Raw genomic sequence first — 18,113 nt, 5'->3', positions numbered from 1 at the left:
GGAGAAAGGTTTTTTTTTTTTTTTTTTTCGTCCTTTTTTGGGTGGCAAGAAAAGGATATCAAAGTTTGGTTTTGTTTTTTTTAACATATGAGAAACAGAAGAAACTAATTGTGAAAACATCAGTATTTGAAGCAGATTCTAACAACTGCCATCTTCCAGCTCTCCCTAAACTGACTACAGGAAAGCCTTTATTTTGTGGGAAATTATTTTCATACGTTCCGTTGATAGTTTATATAGAATCACACTACACCACACTACTCTAAGATTACTCACTTTGGTTACCAACTGTTAGATTCTGATAATGTCAGTTCAGTTCAGTTCAGTGGCTCAGTCGTGTCTGACTCTGTGACCCCGTGAACCACAGCACACTGGGCCGCCCTGTCCATCACCAACTCCCGAAGTTCACCCAAACTCATGTCTATTGAATCGGTGATGCCATCTGATCATCTCATCCTCTGTCGTCCCCTTCTCCTCCTGCCCTCAATCTTTCCCAACATCAGGATCTTTTCCAATGACCCTGGGTCTTTTCAGCTCTTTGCATCAGATGGCCAAAATATTGGAGTTTCAGCTTCAACATCAGTCCATCCGATGAACACGCAAAACTGATCTCCTTTAGCATGGACTGGTTGGATCTCCTTGCAGTCCAAGGGACTCTCAAGAGTTTTCTCCAACACCACAGTTCAAAAGCATCAATTCTTCGGTGCTTGCTTTCTTATACTCCAAATCTCACATCCATACATGACCACTGGAAAAACCATCGCCTTGACTAGATGGACCTTTGTTGACAAAATAATGTCTCTGCTTTTCAATATGCTATCTAGGTTGATCATAACTTTCCTTCCAAAGAGTAAGCATCTTTTAACTTCATGGCTGCAATCACCATCTGCGGTGATTTTGGAGTTCTCCCCACTGCCCCGGCCCAAATAAAGTCATCCACTGTTTCCACTGTTTCCACTCTTTCCCCATCTATTTGCCATGAAGTGATGGGACTGGATGCCATGATCTTAGTTTGTGAATGTTGAGCTTTATGCCAACTTTTTTCACTCTCCTCTTTCACTTTCATCAAGAGGCTCTTTAGTTCTTCTTCATTTTCTGCCATAAGGGTGGTGTCATCTGCATATCTGAGGTTATTGATATTTCTCCCCTCAATCTTGATTCCAGCTTATGCTTCCTCCAGCCCAGCATTTCTCATGATGTACTCTGCTGCTGCTGCTGCTGCTAAGTCGCTTCAGTTGTGTCCGACTCTATGCGACCCCACAGACGGCAGCCCACCAGGCTCCCCCATCCCTGGGATTCGCCAGGCAAGAACACTGGAGTGGGTTGCCATTTCCTTCTCCAATACATGAAAGTGAAAAATGAAAGTGATGTCTCTCACTCGTGTCCAACTCTTAGCGACCCCATGGACTGCAGCGCACCAGGCTCCTCCATCCATGAGATTTTCCAGGCAAGAGTACTGGAGTAGGGTGCCATTGCCTTCTCCAGATGTACTCTGCATATAAGTTAAATAAGCAGGGTGACAATACACATCCTTGACGTACTTCTTTTCCTATTTGGAACCAGTCTGTTGTTCCATGTCCAGTTCTAACTGTTGCTTCCTGACCGGCACACAGGTTTCTAAACAGGCAGGTCAGGTGGTCTGGTATTCCCATCTCGTTCAGAATTTTCCACAGTTTATTGTGATCCACACAGTCAAAGGCTTTGGCCTAGTCAATAAAGCAGAAATAGATGTTTTTCTGGAACTCTCTTGCTTTTTCAATGATCCAGCGAATGTTGGCTATTTGATCTCTGGTTCCTCTGCCTTTTCTAAAACCAGCTTGAGCATCTGGAAGTTCACGGTTCACATATTGCTGAAGCCTGGCTTGGAGAATTTTGAGCATTACTTTACCAATGTGTGAGATGAGTGCAATTGTGTGGTAGTTTGAGCATTCTTTGGCATTGCCTTTCTTTGGAATTGGAATGAAAACTGACCTTTTCCAGTCCTGTGGCCACTGCTGAGTTTTCCAAATTTGCTGGCATATTGAGTGCAGCACTTTCACAGCATCAGTGAACTCCAGGAGTTGGTGATGGACAGGGAGGCCTGGCGTGCTGGGATTCATGGGGTCGCAAAGAGTTGGACACGACTGAGCGACTGATCTGATCTGAAAAAATGATTGTTTAAAATAAGGGTCAGTAAACTATGACCAGTGGATCACCCACATAGTCTTGTAAATAAAGTTTTATTGGAACATTCCATGCTATTATTTTTTAACTGAATGGACTAAGTTCCTTGGTTGGGTTAATACGTATAGACTGCCTGAGATAATAAAACGTTCACCATCACATTAGGTTAACGCTAAATGAAGGTCTTCTTAGTCCTGACAGGAGAAAAGGGTTGAGTGTTAACCTCATTATGAACTGTTTTCCATGCTTTTTTGTTTCCATATTTTCTAAGGACATTTTCATGCTATAACTGCAGATTGAGTAGTAGCAAAAGAGATTTTATAGCCCATAACCCCAAAATATTTATTACTTGACATTTTACAAAAAAGCCTTCAAATTTCACTGTAAGGATAGTGCATCATTAAGCAATTGCCTATTGATTGACATTTCAATCATTTCTAATGTTCTGCTGTTATAAATATTCATATAGATTAAATGATAGTTTGATCTCGTATTACAGGTATTTTGGACGTCTGTGTCTTTGCACACTTGTGAATATTGACTGATATACACAAATTTAAAACTTTTTTGCATTGATATTAATACGTCAGTCATTTCTTTTATAATTTTTGTGTTTAGTATCATGCATAGAAAGGTGGATAGCTACTGGGAACTAGGGGTTTTTTGTTGTTGTTTTGCTTGTTTTTCAGCAAATCTAACCTGCTGTTGAATTCTCCAATATGTACTTGGATGGCCCTGCTCATTCTTTTTCCATTTATACCAGGAAAATGGCTCAAAACGAGAGCAGGAAGGGGAGAGCAGCTGCCCATGACACAGCCACTCTGATTGTGCTCTGACTGATGGCTGGGTTAATCTTCCCAGGCTCTGGCTGAACTCTATCTCCAGGCTAAATCCAAATTCTGACTGGCACACTGCCTCGGGTCCCACCTTCCCATGACTCTGCCCACGCCTCTAGCTAGCCAGGCACAGCTGAACTCACAGAGTGCCAACGTCTCTGGGCTTCCTGAACGCTATACTTTTTCACGCTTTCCAAACTAGGCTCTCACCCTGGGCTGCAACTTTTTAATGTTTGGCCTGCCTTGTCTGTTGTGTGGTCACCAGTTCAGACAGGCTAACAGAACCAATGCCAAATGAAATTCCCCTTCAAATAGTTCTCAGTGTATGGAACTTGGAATAATGTGTATTTGTTACTCAAGAAAAAATCCGTTATTAAGAAAAATCCAATTAGCCCCCTGAAGTTAATGCCTCACAGGTACTTTCAAATATCAAAATTATATCACAGTATACGTCTAATTGGAGAAGGAAATGGCAACCCACTCCAGTATTCTTGCCTGGTGGGCTGCCGTCTATGGGATTGCACAGAGTCGGACACGACTGAAGCGACTTAGCAGCAGCATACGTCTAATACCATCCACAAAGAGATGTGCAGAGGGCAAGAGAGAGGGGAGGATGTGTCTATATTAATAAAGTTAACTTTTGAAACTAGCTATTTTTTAATGAAAATAAACTGATTCAGAAGACCTAGAGGATGCCATTACAGCATAATTTACAGAACAGTGTGGAAGTTTCAATAAACTTTAAAAAATACTCTTTCATGAAGTTTATGAGAATTCATTGCCACAGGTTGTTTTCTTGATCTCCTAAGAATTCATTTTCTCACAAATTGTACAGAATATCTTGTAAAAAGTAAACACATGGAATAGTATTTCTAAAATGCAGTAACTGTTTTCTTTTATCTTCTCTCCTCTTTGTCATTTAGAACTCTTTCTTTGACTCTTCCAAAGAATTTCCAGTTTTCTTTGTAGACTGACAAAAATAACTTCAAATCACCCTGGAATCTATGTATAAACATAGGGTCATTGCATTTCTTTTTGAGATAATTTGGCTATGACTGCTATTAAATTTTAAAGATGAGGAATGGCAAATGATAACCTCTCATGATTTTGCCATCTAACTCTAGCCCTTGTTTTCCTGCCTTTTGAGACATTGGGATGTCAGAGTCTGGATTTTCCCTAAATCGCGTCTTTAGATGGTAATTAGTTTTCTATTACTGCTGTAACATTGCATCACAAAATTGATGGTTTAAAAACAACACAGACTTGTTCTCCTATACTGCTAAAGGTCAAAAGTCCAAAACTGAATTTTACGAGTAATAAATCAAGGTATTCACAGCGCCATGTTTCTTCTGGAGCCTCAAGGGAAGAACCCATGCTTTGTCCTTCTCAGCTTCAGAGGTTGCCTGCAACCCTTGGCTCATGGTCCCACATCATTCTGATTTCTGCTTCTGTCAATACATCTCTTTCTCTGACTCTGAAACTCCTACCTCTGTTTTATAAGGACTCTTGTGATTATGTTGTGCTCTCCTAGATAATCTAAAATAATCTCCCAGAATCAAGATCCTAACCTTAATCGCATCTGCAAAGTCCCTTCTGCCATGGAAAGGTCCAGAGATTAGAATGCAGACCTCTCTGGGGGGACCACATTTTGTCCTAATCCAGGCACATGCACATGCGTGCTAAGTCACTTCAGTCACGTCCAACTCTTTGCAGCCCTATGGACGACCCCAACAGGCTTCTCTGTCCAGACAAGATACTGGAGTGGGTTGCCATCCCCTCCTCCAGGGAACCTTCCCGATCCAGGGATCAAACCCATGTCTCTTACATCTCCTACATTGGCAGGAGGGTTCTCTATCACTGAGCCACCTGCAAAGCCCAATGCAGTCACATACTTGAATCTATTTTACAATTTTGCCTGGATAACTCACTAATGGGAAAACACCATTAATATTTTGGGGGTTTAAAACTAGTATAAAGGCAAATAGCTATGTCCATGAAAAGAGGCAGAAAAGGATATTAGGGCAAATACAGTTCTGTAATGATCTATTTCTGTAATTACACAACCACATATTCTCTCTGCCAGATGCCCTCTTTCATACTTCAATTCCATCCATTCTCATATCTGTCTGACCTTTAATTAAAACTAAGATCTACTTTTGGGTATTAGGAACTCCCCATTCTAGGATCAACAAGCTCCCCTACATCCTTGAACACGATTTATCTTAAATATAGTTCATGACTCAGTATGATTAGAGTTTGGTTTTCCACCAATACCACTGTCATCTCTAATGTAGGCCACATCCCATTGTGTTTCCTCATTGCTCACAGGGTAAGGAGGCATTGCTATATTTTATTTCATTGTTACTTCCTACTTTTTCTCCACCACTGCTCTCAGTACCATATTTGTTTTGGAAGGAAGCCCAAGCCATTCACTTATACATCCCTTCCCCCACCTTCTCTAATTATCTATGGAAATTCAGAATACACTCCACTTTCCTTGATCATTTCAGGATTTTAGTCTTTCTCTCTACCCTATCTACCACCATCAACCTCAAAAGCTGCATACAAACTTCCCAACATTCTAACCTCACAATTCTTCTGAGGACCAATATAATTCCTTAATCTTGCCTTCTCCCCTTGCCAGCTGGGTGCAGTAATGCTCACTCATTGATCCTGCCCTGACCTTCCATGGTCAAAGGCTTTGAGAAGCTTTGTATCATCATTTGGAAAGCTCAAAAGCAATGCTCAAAATTCTCCAAGCCAGGCTTCAACAATACATGAACTGTGAACTTCCAGATGTTCAAGCTGGTTTTAGAAAAGGCAGAGGAACCAGAGATCAAATTGCCAACATCCGCTGGATCATTGGAAAAGTAAAAGTTCCAGAAAAACATCTATTTCTGCTTTATTGACTATGCCAAAGCCTTTGACTGTGTGGATCACAACAAACTGGAAAATTCTGAAAGAGATGGGAATACCAGACCACTTGACCTGCCTCCTGAGAAATTTGTATGCAGATCAAGAGGCAACAGTTAGAACTGGACATGGAACAACAGGCTGGTTCCAAATAGGAAAAGGAGTATGTCAAGGCTGTATATTATCACCCTGCTTATTTAACTTATATGCATAGTACATCATGAGAAACACTAGGCTGGAAGAAGCACAAGCTGGAATCAAGATTGCCAGGAGAAATATCAATAACCTCAGATATGCAGATACCACCGTTACGGCAGAAAATTAAGAACTAAAGAGCCTCTTGATGAAAGTGAAAGAGGAGAGTGAAAAAGTTGGCTTAAAGCTCAACATTCAGAAAACTAAGATCATGGCATCCGCTCCCATCGCTTCATGGGAAATAGATGGGGAAACAGTGGAAACAGTGGCTGACTTTACTTTTTTGGGCTCCAAAATCACTGCAGATGGTGATTGCAGCCATGAAATTAAAAGACATTTACTCTTTGGAAGGAAAGTTATGACCAACCTAGAGAGCATATTAAAAAGCTGAGACATTACTTTATCTGTCTAGTCAAGGCAATGGTTTTTCCAGTAGTCGTGTATGTTGGACTATAAAGAAAGCTGAGCCCAGAAGAATTTATGCTTTTGAACTGTGGTGTTGGAGAAGACTCTTGAGAGTCCCTTGGACTGCAAGGAGATCCACTCAGTCCATCCTAAAGATCAGTCCTGGGTGTTCATTGGCAGGACTGATGTTGAAGCTGAAACTCCAATACTTTGGCCACCTGATTCGAAGAGCTGACTCATTTGAAAAGACCCTGATGCTGGGAAAGATTGAGGGAAGGAGGAGAAGGGGATGACAGAGGATGAGACGGTTGGATGGCATCACCGACTCAATGGACAAGAGTTTGGGTAAACTCCGGCAGCTGGTGATGGACAGGGAGGCCTGGCCTGCTGTAGTCCATGGTGTCGCAAAGAGTCGGACACAACTGAGCGACTGAACTGAACTGAACTGAACTGAAAGTAAATAGACCTTCCTGCGGTTGAACTCTAACCTTTTTTCTCAGTTCTAGAAACTGAGGTTTGACTTGATGTCAAGAAGTTACAAAGTGACAAAAATGGTTTTCATCTTGCTCCCTTGTGTTTAAGACCTGTGACAGTCTTCTGTCCCCACAAGCCTCCAGGGGTCCTGACCTTGTTCCTCCCCCAGCTTGGGGCTGGGGTTTTATCTGTAACAAGTTTTTCTGGCACTTAAAACCTGCCATTCTGTGTCATCTTAAATCGGAACATTACTTCTGTCTAGAATCCAGTAGCCACATCCATGCTAAGGCTAACCATTAGCTTGGACCCTGAATTTTAAAGGTTCATGTATCTCCTGCCCACTATGTTCTGCCTGTCTAGCTAGATGTTCTCCCAGTGCCAACAGCTGGATCTTTATCCCTGATATCTGCTCACGCAAGGAGACTGGTCCAGCTTCAATTCAATCTACCCTACCAAGTTTCAGTAAACTTTTCTGTGACAAGCTATGAAATGAGATATGATAATAGCCCCCAAGCTTTCTGCCACTCTCTTACTGTTATCAAATGGGATTTTCCTTCTTCCTTTGTTCTCTAGTCACTTACCCCACAGGCTTTTTTCTTGCATTATTTCCTTCCCTCGTGGCTCCAGGACATTCCAAACATTTTAGATTCTCTCTTATCTTGGTTTCTCTGCCATCTTCTCTTGGCCAATATTTCAAATTTGGTAGTTCCTGGGGTCATCATTAGGACATCTGCAAAACTTCCAGTTCTCTTAGGTCTAGGTAACTGGTAGAGTCTTACTTCTCTACCCTCTCTGCTCTGGCCAACAAAATGTCTTTATGAAAAGTCTCATTTCCAGGAAGAAGCTTTAAGAGATAATGCTTCCTCAACCTAAATGTCAACTGATAAATGAATAGATAAAGAAGATGTGTACATATATAATGGAATACTGCTGCTGCTGCTGCTAAGTCGCTTCAGTCGTGTCCGACTCTTCATGACCCCATGGATTGCAGCCTACCAGGCTCCTCCGTCCATGGGATTTTCTAGGCAAGAGTACTGGAGTGGGTTGCCATTGCCTTCTCTGAATGGAATACTACTCAGCCATAAAAAAAGAACAAAATATTGTCATTTCAGCAACATGGATGGACATAGAGATTGTCATACTAAGTGAAGTAAGTCAGACAGAGACAGACAAATATCACATGATATCACATATGTGGGGTCTAAAAAATGATACGAATTAACGTATTTATAAAACAAACCCACAGACTTAGAGAATGAACTTATGGTTACTAGCAGGAAGGCTGGTGATAGGGATAGATTGGGAATTTGGGATGGACTTGTACACATTACTGTATTTAAAACAGATAACCAAAAAGGACCTACGGTATAGCACAGGGAACTCTGTTCAATGTTATCTGGCAGCCTGGATGGGAGAGGAGTTTGGGGGGAAATGGATACATGTGTATGTATAGCTGAGTCCCTTTGCTGTCCACCTGAAACTATCACAACATTGTTAATCAGCTATACTGCAATATAAAATAAAAAGGTAGAAAATTTTTTAAATAAAATAATATAACCAAAAAGGACCTATTGTATAGCACACAGAACTGTTCAATATTATGTATTAACCTAAGTGCTGCAGTTCATAGGGTCGCAAAGAGTCAGACACAACTGAACGACTGAACTGAACTGACCTGAACTGAAGTGGGAAAAGAATTTGCAAAAGAAAAAATACATGTATGTGTATAACAGAATCACTTTGCTGTAAACCTGAAACTAACACATTGTTAATCAATTGTACTCCAATATACAATAAAAAATTTTTGTAAAGAGATAATGCTTTCTTTGCCATATTTTCTTTCCTTTTGCCTCCATGACCAACAACACACTCTGAGTGAGAAGAGTAGCCCCAGCCAACTTACAATGGACATGGAGCAATAGAAGAAATAGATCTTTGTTGCTTGAAGCATTTGAGATTAGGGAGTTGTTTTTGTACAGATACTAATCTACCATCTATTTTCTCCACTCATATTCCAGTCTGTAGTGGACCAGGTATTTTACCTAACCAGTATGCCTTTGAAAACCACCCCTTTCCCACTTTGGGTTTATGTAATTCATGGCTTCAGGGGTGAGTATATGACTCAGACCCAGGCAATCAAACTATCCCATCCCTTTGGCCCCAGCGATTAGTCCAGTGTTGGTCACATTACCCAAGTTAGACACTGTAGTTTATATCAGGGTTTGGCTGGAAAATTGGGAGGGAATTTTTTTTTGTATGGACTTGCTTAAGCAGGTAGACTGTATTCTTGGGGCTGTCAGTGGATACTTAGGAAAGTGGAGGCAAACAATGTAGAAAAAGTTTTCATTGCTATTCTTTTTTTTTTTTTTTGGTGGTGCTGTATGGCATGAGGGGATCTTAGTTCCTTGACCAGGGATCAAACCCATGCCCCATGCATTGGCAGCAGGGAGTATTAACCACTGGACCTCCAGGAAAGTCCAAAGAGTAAAATATAGTTTTGATGACATTGTTTGAGGCATTGGATTTAGCCATGCCATAAATCCTTATACTCTTCAGACTTTCCTGTGATGTAAGCCAATAAATTTCCTTTATTCTTTATTTTGAATTGAGATTTCTGTCACTTGCAACTGAAAAAAAAATGCTGATTAAAACAGCTGCAAAGCATTAATGGAAACATCAGGAAACCACACAATTTTCCCTTATACTGTCACCCTAGAGAATATCAACTGAATTCTCAGTGGGATCAGCACTCCTCTTGCTCATCTTTATTTACTTCCTATTGTATTCCTCATGGCACCTTTTCCCAGACATTCTCTACTTTAAATTCCTTTCCTGTTCCCTAAGATGAGCTAGCCTTTAACTTCTCTGAAATCAAATTCATCTGTCTTGAACATCCTCTACTTATACCCTATTCCTATGCAGTTTCATCTATCCGTCTCTTTCCAAACTTAACCATATCACTTGTTCCTTTCCTGGTGGTTTGTGTCCTGGTTTTCCTCTAATATCTCCAACCACTCCTGTGTCTCCATTTCCTTCCACTGCAACCAGGGAACAGCTGTTCACAGCATCTACCTGTCCTTTCTTACAGTGTGCAGATTCCTGATTATCTCTTCCTTTGGCTTTATCTGTCATCCACAGGCAAATGGCTCTCAAATCCAGTTTTGGCCTGCTAGGCTTTTGCATTCACATGCCCCAGTTGGAAAAACACCTCATACTCACCATGTCCAAAAGTGAAATTGTTCTGCTCTTTCAAAATTCAAGTTCCGAGTTATTCTGAGAAATCTCAGTTTCTCTCCTCTGTATCTTCAGGTCCAATTAGTTACTATGTCATATCAATATCACCCTACAGTACTTCTCCAAACTATACCCTCCTTACTACCAACATAGATACTAATTTGGGCTTTTATTACCTATTTTGCAGACTCATGCAATCATTGCTTCAGTATCCATAGAAACTGGGTTTCTGATCAAATTCCAGAAGGCCAAAAACAAAATTAAATAAAAAGATACAAACTGAAATAACTTTTTGTTTTCTACCTCTTGTCCAGGCACATACATCAGCTCAGAACTCTCAGATGAATGTCTGCTAGACTCCTGTTATTTGTCTTCACAAGTTATATCTCAGTACTTCATATCCGCAATGATATCCTCAGGACATATGCTCAGGGGCCAATGCTGCAAAATTCTTTCAGAGTCCTCATGGCCCCACAGAAAAGTTTCAAACAAGCTACTGCAAAAGATTTTCCAGAACTCAGGCAGTATCATTTTTTTTGTTAGAGAATGTTTTCCAAGTCTTCTCCCAGACTCTTTAACTTTCTTATTATACTACTATCCTGAAAATGTTTTTGTAACAGAGCCCAACAATAAACCATAATATAAAATTCTCATCTGTAGATGTATAAACCTGTAAGAATTTCTCTAACAGTAATCATCTACCCAGCTTCCCACAGGCAAATGACTCTCAAATCTATTCACTCCAGTCTTGGCCTTCATTTTTAGTTCATTCTCTTCAGAAAATGGTTCCAGTTCCTTTCTTGAAGGACAACATAGATCACTCTTTAAAAAATTCAGTCATCCCTACCAACTACAGAATCCAACCCAAAGTCCTTTGCCTGGTGTCTCAGTCCATTTGGGCTGCTATAACAAAATACTATCAGATGAGTAGCTTAAGACAGTTGACCCTTGAGCAAGGCAGGAATTAGGGGCACCTACCCTCTGTGCATTCAAAAATCAAGGTATCATTTATAGGTAGTCCTCCTTACACAAGATGCATCCGTATATGTGGTTCTGCACCTGGAATTCAACCAACTGGGAATTGTGTACTATTGCAGTATTTACTATTGAAAAAAACACACATGTAAGTGGACCCATGCAGTTTAAACCCTTATTGTTCAAGGGTCAACTGTAAACAACAGAAATGTATTTCTCATAGTTCTGGAGGCAGAGAAATTCAAGATCAAGGTGTCAGCTTCTCTCCTTGGCTGGACGACCACTTTCTATCTCTGCCTTCACATGGTCCTTCCTCTGTGTGTATCCATGTCTTTGTCCCAATTTTCTCTTCTTATAAGGACATCAATCATATTGGATTAGGACCAATGAGTCTTAAAGACCTCATTTAACTTAATTACCTCCTTAATGAGCACTTGTCAGTAATCTTGTCTTTGAAAAGTAGATTTGACTTAGACATGCAGAAATAGGGGATGCTGTAAGGTTGCAATATTATGAACAAAGTCCCAAAACCTGGCAAGGAAACCCCACGGAGTAATCAGTGGCCAGTTTGGAAACCTGGCTAGAGAAGCAGGTGTGGGAGATGAGGATGGATAGGTGGTGTCACGAGCTGAACTGGGTCCCCCAAAATTTATATGTTGAAGTCCTAATCCCCAGGATCTCAGAATGTACCTGTATTTGGAGATATATTCTTTAATGAGGTAATTAAGGCAAAAAGCACAGATGTACCTGGTGGTCTATGGTCCATGAGGTTGCAAAGAGTTGGACACAACTGAAGCGACTTAGCATGCAAGCACACAAGGTAAAACGAGGTCTTTAAGGTACACCCTAACCCTAACCCTAACCCTATCTTTTATAAAGTCTCTGCAAACACTGAATTAGCTACTATTCTGAACCATTTCTCCTAAAGGAAATACAGGATTAGGTTCCTGCGAGCCTCTGATTACAACAATTTCATCAACCAATGAACATATATTTGTTTTATGTGTGTTCAGTTTGTGTCTGCACATGCTCACGTGCTAAGTCACTTCAGTCATGTCCAACTCTCTGCAACCCTACAAATTGTAGCCCATCAGGCTCCTCTGTCCATGGGATTCTCCAAGCAAGAATACTGGAGTGGGCTGCCCCTCCTGCAGGAAACTTTCCAACCCAGGGATCGAACCTGCGTCTCTCATGCCTCCTGCATTGGAGACATGTACCACTAGTACCACCTGGAAAGCTCCCTGTCCTGTTTAAAGATGCCTTATTTAATATACATTGTTGATTCATTAACACTGAACTACCAACCAGCCACACCATAACTCATGCCTGAATAAAGCTTATCTAACACTGTATTTTTTCTGTAAGGCACCTCACAGCCTTTTTGTACCAAGAATACCAGACAGCACTTCAGCACTATGCTTGGAAGTCATTTTAAATAGCAAAATCACAAGAAAAAGCACACACACACACAAAAAAACACGGCACTAAATAGACCATAAAAAGATAACTTGTTTACAGTCTGAACTGAGCTGAGAACACACATGTTGAGCAACTCAAATTTTTCATTGCACTGCACATGCTTGTGAATGACTACACAAGTGCCTCAACTATTGATCTTGGAGTCAGAGATAAATTCTAGCAAGTAGATGAATTAGAAAATATGAAATCTTGGACTTCCCTGGTGGTCCAGTGGTTAAGAATTCTCCTGCCAGTGCAGGGGACAAAGGTTTGATCCCTAGTTCAAGAAGATTCCACATGCCACACGGCAGCTAAGCCCATGTGCCAGAACTACTGAAGCCTGCATGCCTTAGAGCCCATTCTTGCAGCAAGAGAAGCCCGCACACTGCAACTAGAGAGTAACCTTTGCTTGCTGCAACTAGAGAAAGCCCACAAGCAGTTATGAAGACCCAGCACAGCCAAAAATAAATGAATAAAAAAAATAAATGTGAACTCTGTAAGTAACAAGGATTGACTGTACTATTAATCCCATTTTATAGATAAGGAAACTAAGACTTGCAGCAGTTAAGATCTTTCACAAGGTCACTGTTTGTGAAGTTAGCATAGCCAGGATTCAAATTTTACTTTGTAGAAGATTTTTTTTTCACCAGTACTGAGTCAGGATAGGATAAACCGAGTTGAGGAAATCAGTCAAGCACACTAATACAGAGGCTGCAAATAGCGAATAGCCTTTGCAAAAACTTGCCAATTACACGAAGCATGCTTTCTGGGAATGACACCAAAATATTAGTGAAGAGCAGTTTCACACTTTAAACAAAGAGGATTGTTCTTAGAAGTACAGTAGTAATAGATTTATCTGATGGCACTAGAGCCCAAGTGACAAAAATCCACAGCCTTTGTTTCTGCAGAGTTTATGTTGTTATCTTCTCAATACAATTCTGTTTGAGGAAAAAAATAAGTACATTCACACCCAAGCATTACATAGTATACAACAGCATAATCAGGGACATATTATAATAGGGCAATTCAAGGAATTAGTGGTCAAGTCTGTAAAGGGGCCTTCATGCACCAAAAAGCATAGTGTATAAGCCATTAAAAAAAAAAAAAGCATTTATTCATCCAGAAAACCACTAAGCTGCCACTGTGATATCAGGTCCTCAACATTAGGGTGAATATAAAATAGTTCCTGCCATGGCCGTAATCACAGAAGAGTTCCTGAGGCAGGTGTAACTGTGTGTGCCTGTGTGTATTCTGTGGTGTTTTTACTCTGTTTCTCTCCCTCCCATACCAGGGATCCAAGACATGTCTCCTGCATTGGCGGGCAGATTCTTTACCACCGACCCACCTGTAAGAGAGCCCTTTCTTGCACGTTATCTTCCCAGAGCTGCTACCCAGACATCACCACAAGTTCCTGATTTTCTTCCTGTCCCTCTGACCTCCCTTTGGGAAATACACCTCCTCTTTCCAGCCTCTAAATTAGATAGTCCTGAGAGTCAGTCCACAAATTTTTCTTCTATCTCTTCTCACTCCCTAAGTGATCTTATCCAATCTCAGGAGTTTTTTAATTAATTGTTTTTTCTGGCCGTGCCACTCAGCATGTGAGATCTCAGTTCCCTGACCAAGGATTGAAACTGCACCTCCTGCAATGGAAGCCCAGAGTCTTAACCACTGGACTACCAGGGAAGTGCCCAGTCTCAGGGTTCTAAATTCAGTCAAGGACTCAACTGGAAACAGATGGCTCACTGAAATTACAGTAATTCAAGTAGGGCTCACTACAGGGACTATTTGTAAAGGCATAAGGACAGCAATGGGGCTTCCCTGGTGGCTCAGATGATAAAGAATCTGCCTCTAATGCAGGAGACCCAGGTTCGATCCCTGGGTCGGGAAGATCCCCTGGAGGAGGAAATGGCAACCCACTCTAGTATTCTTGCCTGGAGAATTCCATGGACAGAGGAGCCTGGCAGGCTACCGTCTGTGGGGGCAAAAAAGAGTCAGATGTGACTGAACAACTAACACTTCACTTCACAGACAGCAGTACTCTGAGGCCAGCAGGGGGAGGGAGGGGCTGCTTCTACCCAAGGAATAGAGGGATAAAAGGAGGGGGCAGTGACCGCGTCTGGAGAGACAGCTGTGTGGAGGCCTGCCTGACAGGAGCTGTAAATTTTCATGGAGGGGCTCAGGCAGCTAAGGGGAACTGAAGGGAGGGAGCTGGGGAATAAGTCACCCCACCTTGCCCTCCTTTCTTCTGATGTGCTGCCGGCGGCTGAATCCAGCTGGACACCAGAAGGTTGGAGTCCACTGACTTAATCACTATGGATTAGTCTGTACGGAGGCAGGGAGCAGGGTGGAGTGGTGTGGGGAAAGAATCTGGAAGGCCTGCAAAGATGTCCAGCATGCTTTCCTCTGTGGAAGAGTCACACATTTGATTAGTACCAACCTTAACTTTTTGAGTTGAATCACAGTGGTCCGTTGGCCCCCTGAATTTTGAGGGTCCCATGCCCAGGCCTGGTCCCTACCTATTCTGTTCCTTCCCTACTGCTTCCCTACTCCCCTCCCAGTTTTACCACCATTCACTTGATAGCTTAGGCCCAAACCTAGCTTTCATCCCTGAATCATTGATTTCTCTTACACCCAATCCATAAGCAAGTATGTCAGCTCCACTTTGTGTGTGTGTGACAGAGACATCAGTGGTTTAATGGATAGAATTCAGCTCCACTTTCAACTAATGTCCAGGGAGTTCCCTAACAGTCCAGTGGTTAGGACTTGGTGCTCTCACTGCTAAGGGCCCAGCAGTTCCTGGTTGGGGAACTAAGATCCCACATCCCACAAGACACATGATGTGGCCAAAACAACAACAACAACAACAAACAATCTGGATACTCCTCATCACCTGCACAGCATCCAACCTCGTCCATACCCACATATATCTAGCTTGTATGAATGCAACAGATGGCTACCTGGCTTCCCCACCTGTTCTGGCTCCCACTACAGTTGATTCCACTTTGGGCTCTGCTAGGTCCACATAGCGGAGAAGGCAATGGCACCCCACTCCAGTAGTCTTGCCTGGAAAATCCCATGGATGGAGGAGCCTGGTAGGCTGCAGTCCATGGGGTCACGAAGAGTCGGACACGACTGAGCAACTTCTCTTTCACTTTTCATATTCATGCATTGGAGAAGGAAATGGCAACCCACTCCAGTGTTCTTGCCTGGAGAATCCCAGGGATGGGGGAGCCTGGTGGGCTGCCGTCTATGGGGTCACAAGAGTCGGACACGACTGAAGCGACTTAGTAGTAGTAGTGGTAGGTCCACATAGTGAGGATTTCCCTGGTGGCTCAGAGGGAGGTCCACATAGTAGCTAGAGTGATTTTTCTCTAGTTACTCTCTAACTCCTTACCCCGATTAAATTTTCTCCCCAGGAACTATCGCCACATAAATGCCTGCATATGTCTACTCAATTATTTATTTACTGTCATTTTCTCCATTAAAATGTATGTTTTATGAAGGCAAGGATCTTCTTGTCATCCCCTCAGTTGAAATGATTTTTTTTTTAAATTTTTTATTTATTTGTTTATTGTTGGCTAGGGCACACAGGCTTCAGTAGTTATGGCATGTGGGCTGAGTAGTTGTGGTTCCTGGATTCTAGAGCACAAGCTCAATAATTGTGGCAGATGGGCTTAGCTGCTTCGAGGCATGTGGGATCCTCCCAGGCCAAGGATTAAAACAGTGTCTTCTGCATTGGTAGGCAGATTTCTTACCACTAAGCCACAAGGGAAGCCCTGAACTATCTCTTGAGTGAAAAAAAAAAAAGAAGAAGAATACCTCTGCAAAAGACATTACTAAGAGAATGAGAAGACAAGCCACAGACAGGAAGAACATGTTTGCAAAAGACGTATTTGATAAAGGACTATTATCCAAAACAGGCAAAGAACCTTTAAAATTCAGCAATTAAAAGACAACTTGATTAAAAAATGGGCCAACATCCTGCCACCTCACTAAAGAAGATGCACAGATACTCTTCCTGTTTTCCATCACAGTTCAGAATCAGAGTGAAAAGGAGAGCCCCATGTGGGGACTTCCCATCTGTAAGCTCTGCCTCAACATCTCTGGCAGGGAGAGCAGACACAAACTGACCTGGGCAGCCTCAGGGCAGGAGCAGCCCACGGGCCAGACCTCTGTGTTCTCCAAAGCTAGATACGCCATCAGGTCCTTTGGTATCAGCAGAAATGAAAAGACTGCTATCCATTGTGTGGCCAAGGCAGAAGAAATCCTGGAGAGAGGTCTAAAGGCACAGAAGTGTAAATTAAGAAAAAAAGAATTGCTCAGATGCTGGAAATGGCTTTGGGATCCAGGAACACATCGATCTGGCAATCAAATGTGACACAAGCACCGGTGCCTATGGTCTGGGCTTATGTGTGGTGTTGGGTTGGCCAGGTTTCAGCATCACAGAAGGGCAGAACAGGCCGCATTGGGGACAAACACAGACTTAGAACATAGGCCACGCGCTGCTTTCAGCAGAAGTATGATGGGATCATCATTCCTGGCAAATAAATTCCTGATTCTTTCTGAAAGGCCAAGAAAGTACACCTGAAACTAATATAATATGTCAGATACATATTAACGAAAAAATTTAATTATGAAGAAGCCAACAGGACTTCCCTGGTGGTACGCTAAATAGGAATCTGCCTGCCAATGCAGGGGACACAGATTTGAATCCTGGACTGGGAGGATTCCATGTGCCACAAGTACTGAAGCCCATTCACCTAGAGCCTGTGCTCTGCAATGGGGGAAGCCACAGCAATAAGTCCATGCACCACAGTGAAGAGTGGTCCCTGCTCACAGAAGCCGGAGAGCACCTGCTCACAGCAATCAAGACCCAGCACAAAAAAAAAAAAAAATTAAAACAAAGCCAACAAAAATTTTTCAGTAAAAAAGAAAAAAAGATATGCAGATGCAAGATAAGAATAGGAAAAGATGGATGTTCAACACTATAGATCATTCAGTTCAGTTCAGTTCAGTTTAGTCACTCAGTCATGTCTGACTCTTTGCTACCTCATGAATTGCAGCACGCCAGGCTTCCCTGTCCATCACCAACTCCCGGAGTTCACTCAGACTCACGTCCATCGAGTCGGTAATGCCATCCAGCCATCTTATCCTCCGTCGTCCCCTTCTCCTCCTGCCCCCAATCCCTTCCAGCATCAGAGTCTTTTCCAATGAGTCAACTCTTCGCATGAGGTGGCCAAAGTACTGGAGTTTCAGCTTTAGCATCATTCCTTCCAAAGAAATCCCAGGGCTCATCTCCTTCAGAATGGACTGGTTGGATCTCCTTGCAGTCCCAGGGACTCTCAAGAGTCTTCTCCAACACCACAGTTCAAAAGCATCAATTCTTCAGCACTCAGCTTTCTTCACAGTCCAACTCTCACATCCGTACATGACCACTGGAAAAACCATAGCCTTGACTAGACA

The 18,113-nt window shown here is 42.2% G+C and overlaps 1 pseudogene; it reads left to right on the top strand.

The window, feature by feature from the left end:
- LOC105000034 overlaps nt 1–17,198 on the top strand; it is a 20,084-nt pseudogene extending 2,886 nt beyond the window's left edge.
- Nucleotides 17,199–18,113: the final 915 nt, after the last annotated feature.

This window comes from Bison bison, unplaced genomic scaffold (genome assembly GCF_000754665.1).
Source record: "Bison bison bison isolate TAMUID 2011002044 unplaced genomic scaffold, Bison_UMD1.0 scf7180017864367, whole genome shotgun sequence".
NCBI classification, from domain to species: Eukaryota; Metazoa; Chordata; class Mammalia; order Artiodactyla; family Bovidae; genus Bison; species Bison bison.
This window is presented reverse-complemented; position numbering and strand designations above follow the sequence as displayed.